This window comes from Schistocerca gregaria, chromosome 2, assembly GCF_023897955.1.
Source record: "Schistocerca gregaria isolate iqSchGreg1 chromosome 2, iqSchGreg1.2, whole genome shotgun sequence".
Classification (NCBI taxonomy): Eukaryota; Metazoa; Arthropoda; class Insecta; order Orthoptera; family Acrididae; genus Schistocerca; species Schistocerca gregaria.
Genome location: NC_064921.1, coordinates 399,763,331 through 399,769,330, shown reverse-complemented (window position 1 = coordinate 399,769,330; position 6,000 = coordinate 399,763,331).

Here is a 6,000-nt window from a genome sequence, read left to right as displayed (position 1 = left end):
TTTAATCATCTTCAATAAGTCAATTAACAATTTCAATATTCAATGATCAAATGAGAAGTTCCTCATTTTCCCACTATCGGCACGGTGTTCATTCATGACCTAGCACTCCCCCACCCCTCGAACGCTGCACTCCTATTGGCAACTGCATTAGTCACGTGATTCGACTTCGTAGAACCTAGGACTTGGAATCAATTTTCACCAATGCAACACCCACCTGTACTTGAAATTAAATAATTAAATTTTCCACCACGACCCTCAATCCAGCACCACACCCACTTACCCGCCTATGTTGGTGGGCAAACGTCCTCCAAGATGGTGGGGCGATATGACGGGAAAACAGATCTGAACACAAGTCGTTATTTTGCAGACCATGTCGTCACCACTACATTTGCTGTCCAATTGACATAGTACACATTACCAACCACCACATCGTACTGTCCTCCCTCCTATGACCTAATTCCAGATAGTGGTCTGTAGGGGCGAGTATTATACTGAAATAACTGAGGCTGCGCTACGCTGCTGGGGATGGTAAGGAAGGAGTCCAATCTATTTACTTTCGAACATTTTATTTACAGATGGAATATATTTATCACACTGAGGCAAAACACTCTCCATTTTATCCTTGCGCTCACAATACACGCTCTGCAGGCAAGCAAAAATCTCCTAATTTACGCAAATAATTTACACAGTGTAAACCACAGTAATTTTACAATATATAGACATTTTAGACAAACAGTGCAGTTATCTTTTATATCTGTACAGCACCCGAAAAAATTTTGTCTACAGATCATCAAACATATACCAGACTCGCAAGAATATTGGTGCATGAAACCGATCACCATTCCAGCGATATATCACTGAGTACCTTGTCGATCTAGTAACTATATACTTCACATTCCCCATCATACAAAATCACCCCTTTTACATCAATGAACCAAAGTCACTCTCAGAACTGTTCCACAAATTCGCGATCGTTTCCCCTCAACAGAAATGCATTACTGTCTCTGCTTCCTTTCCAGTTCGCTTTTCTACGCACATCTCCAAACTTGGGGATTACAAGAACACACGTATTTTCGCCATAATAGTGTACCATTTTCGCTTTACATCTCGATATCAAGTACACAGCTGTAGCCTCCCGATAACTAACGCAACATAATTTCCGACATATTGACTCGAAATCATTTCTCTACAAACACGAAACTTTAGCTACGTGGAGCGTCCTCTAGACCACTGAATAACTAGAAACAAAAATATGAAAAATCATTTTTCCATCCGCGAATACCAATTTCGCTGATCTAACATACTCCAAATAGTCCATATAATTTACAAGCCAACTAAGGTCCTTCTCATGTCTAGAGACCAGGAATATATTTATCATGTGTCAAATGAAGGAGACACACTTGTGTGAAAGAGTGATCAAACTTGTGTGTGCCTACAATGGTGAAAACGTTCTAAGTGTCCTTTGTAGTGGAGTTGGACGACTAACTTTACTACGCTAGTGGAATTAAAACATTTGTGGACTTACCTGGAAAATCATTTAGGACTGAAATATATGATGGATGACGTGTTCTATATAAACATGATCGGAACTTTCCGGTTTGTCCATCATGGCGTTGAATTTTTTAACCAAACACATATCAACATGCACTCATTCTATGGAGTTATCCTCAGGACACTATAACGACTTGCAGTTCGTCATCATCTACAAAGTTACAGACCTGAAGCTGAACAGTTCTCTGTAGATGCACAGATGGTGCCACAAGGCTTGTGCACAAAGAACACCACTTAACATGTGGATTTGTGGCTGCAGATACTATGGTCAAGCCCCAATAATGGAGCAAAAGTTTTGTAAATTTCATGTAAACTAATTACAGTATAAATAAAGCTGACATGTGCAATGTATAAATAAAATATAAACTTGGCCATAAATAATTGGTGTGATCCCCAGCCAGACAGAAAAATAATTTAAGTGGTACTTTCTTATGAAATTTGTTTATTTATATTAGGTATGTTTGTAAAGTGCACCACTACTATATAATGTAATCCCTAAATCATGGACAACGCCAGCATAGAGTAGGGGTACAGTTGTGATAGATTTTATTTTGTTTTACCCATAAAGCATAGCATAAGTAATTTAATGAATATCGAAATACTATGCAAAATATGCAATATAAACATGACCATGCCAAAAAGAGATATGTACGAAAAGAAAGACGAACATATATTTGTATTCTCATGTTTCCTTAAGCTGACATCATATATCTCACACTTCAACTATCTATCACTTCTCATCTGTGATTCTGGGTGGATGTGTTGAGTGTGTGAAGGACAATTATGTGTATTTGTGTAAAAGTGTTTACAATTTATCTTCTGGAAATAGAGGCAGTTTCTTTCATTTCTAAAGTGTTCATAACGAAAATGATAGCTGAATGCACCACAGCCTGCGATTTTCAGATGTAACGGCGACATTATTTATGACCATATTATATTGCATTCTCAACCACGACGATGAATGGCGCTCCCTTTTCTTCAAGAAACAAGCGGCAAATATCACTGTGTTAGAAGGAGAGTTAATATATTAATCAATTTTGACTGTTTGAGAGGTAATCATAACGAGAGAATGTGGAGATGCAAACTTAGACTTGTGAATTGCTGATGGTGAAAGTATCCGCCAGTCACACGCCTCGAAATAATCCGCATTATTCTCACCTCCTTTATGGCGCCAGTATGTAAATGCCCATATATTGGGAATGTTAATGAACTGGAATGTGGCATCGCTAGAAAAATTTCGGATAGAATATGGAAAAGCAATGGTACCTAATTTTCAGCAGAACGCTTTGGTGAGTGAACTAACTTTCTGGAAGGCTGACAACGCGTATTTGATGCATTTTTAAGAGGATTAACTTTAGAGATGCCGAGACTACAAACAGGGGTTCCAATGGATTTGCTTGCAGCTGTCAGACTGGCAGTAGAATGCAAGGAAATTAACATGTCAACCGGATTGCAAGCTACACAGACACTGTCTTCAGTGAATAAGGTATTATGGATTGGGCATGTACAGAAGAAACGTCACCAGCCTCAGGTCAGTGGAAGTAGAAGCAGAGGTTAGCATAGTGGGAACAGTAGTTTCAGAGATAGGTTACCAGGAAAGTGGTAGATGATAAACGCCAAATGGAATTAAGGTGAACGTATCTACATTTCCAGTAAAAGTAGATACCGCTTAGTCATGTGCAGAGATAGATTGTGCAATCAGAGGAATAGTAGGAAAAACGAATTGCAATGTATTGGTGGACACAAGGGGGGTATGCATGTGTCAGTTTCCAATGGAGAATTGGTGGAACAAGGCAATGGAATCCACTATGGTATAGGCTGTGTGGAAAGAGTGAGAGAGACATCACACCATTAGGATTGGCGGACATAGATTTTTACTTGGGTATGGTTTTGGTCGGACTATGTGTTGAGATTGCGCCACATGTGAGTGAGGACCATAACATGATTCTGGGGTTGGATTTCTTGCATTAGCATTGTGCCAAAATCAGTCGGCAGCACATGGTGGAGTTTGAGCATTTGAGATTATGACATACCGTTTAAACCATGAACAGTGACAAAAAGGCTTGTTGATCACTAACGTGGATATCCTAGAGGAGAATGAGTCAGACACAAGGAGTGATGGCCAAAGACATTCGCCAAACGCCTTTGGAACTATATTATCAGCGAAAGTGAAGTTCTTAAAGGGAAGTGATAATGAATATATGGAAGAGTCGCTGTTGGAATTTAGGGATTTGCATTTCCAAGAGAACTCTTGCCAGCAATATAATTAAAGTTAAACTTTCAAAAGACAATAGAAATGACACCACTGGTCAGAACGACGTCAAATTGCAACGGAATATTATAGGAGGAGTGGAAAAACTTATGGTAGAAGAATAAAAATAGTGTAAAAATTCATCAATAGATGGTGCTGTATGTGTCAGAATACGTAAATGAAAACACCTGCTCATGCGGACGACCCATTGAAGTTGATGTAAACACGCTGGCCACTCGGCGTTTCTCATTTCGCGTCTGCGACATTCGCCATGACTGTCTCAATACAGGATCACACTCTGCTTGTAAGCCTGTATTACAAGAATAATGACTGTGCAGACGTGGCTCTGCATAAGCTCTGTACACTGAAGGGTTTGAAAAAATTACTATCTCTGTCACTTGAAATAAGACATGAAAATGAAGAAGGGACGAGAGTTCAACGAGCAGTAGCAGTGTCAAGTGTTGTGGGTAAGCGAAAAACAGTTCCCCCATCTTCATCTAAACGATTTTTTAGTCGAAGGCAGCAAGGACAAGAAGCCCATAAGGTAAATAGTGCAGGAGATTTAATAATAATGGTACATTGATATTAAAATATGCTATCTTAACATTTAAGGAGGGAGGAATAAGATCTGTATTGGCAGTAATCTTGAAATAGAAAATGGGGTTGATATTTTGTGTTTGAGTGAACACTGGGCTACTGAGAGTGACCTAACATTTGTTAAATTTAATAATTATAATATAGCCAATAGCTACTGCAGAAAATTGCATTTAAGAGATGGTGTAGCAATCTATGTTAACAAGTCACTTAGATGTTCACTCAGTAGATTGAAAGTAGATTTTTTGTATGATGAACTGAACCTTGAAGCTGCTGGTATAGTTTTAGACTGTTTTAAGTTATTGGTAATATCCCTGTACAGAGAGCCTAAGGGCATCATCAGTGTATTTCTAGAGAAACTGGACCAGCTGTTACATGCATTTGGCGAAACTAGATGGATAAATTATGATATTGTAATAGGTGCTGATCTGAATTCAGATTTTGATTTAACGTCACACAAACGTAGTGTCACTGAACTTGAAAATCTACTAAAACAATCCAACTTACACTGTGTCAATAATAGACCCACAAGAGAACAAGCATGTCTTGACAATATTTTTGTGAATTTTAAAACAATAGACGAATCATGTGATGTGTTAGAGCTTGCGTTTTCTGTAACCTTAAATTATAATAGTAGGTTCTCTCCTGATAAGATAACTAAGCCTGTCCTACAAAATTGTGATCACCAGACCTGTTTCAGATGAAAAAATTCATAGATTTTGTAATTCCCTTCCAGACAGAGACTGGTTTGGCCAGTAATATGGAGATACACATTACACTTAAAGTAACGATTTGCCAGCAAATATACTATTTGATAGGTTTTTGAAAGTATTTTTGGCACACTTCAATGACTGCATTCCAACAAAGAAATTCAAAGTAGCCCTAACTGATTGAGTGCTGAAAACTAAAGTTCCAAAAAGACAAAATATGTAGTATACGGAACAGTTGACCACTCTGAATAAAAAAATTATCATAGAAGCCAAAAAAGTACACAATCTCAGAAGTATTGAGAAATCCACCAACAAGTGCAAAGCTGCTTGGAAGCTATAATATCTCTCCCCAAAAATTCAATGATTATTTTGTTAAATCAGTTGAAGAAGTAGGAAGTAGTACTGCTAAACCCGAAATCACCTCATCACAGTTACTGTCAAAAAATAGTTGTAGATAATCAACAAATACAAGTATCTTCAGTTTCTCTGAGGTCTCACCAGATTTTGTATTAAGAATAGTGAAACAGTTAAAATCATCAGACAGTGTAGACATACATGACTTATCCTGTAACATACTAAAGAAAGTCATAGGCAATATAGTGTACCCCCTATCACATTGTATAAACAAATGTCTAGCTGAAGGATATATTCCTGATGAGCTTTAACTATCTAGGTTGGTTTCAGTTAACCAAAGGGGGATAAGGACTCTGCCTCAAGTTACCAGCCAGTTTCCATACTCCCATCTTTTCTACATTTCTGGAATGCACAATTTACAAACAGTTATCTGATTACTTTGATAATATAGGAATTATTGGTGGATCTCAATATGGTTTTAGGAAAAGCATGTCAACAATCAATGTGATAGATGGTGTTGTAAAGTACATCCATCAAGTA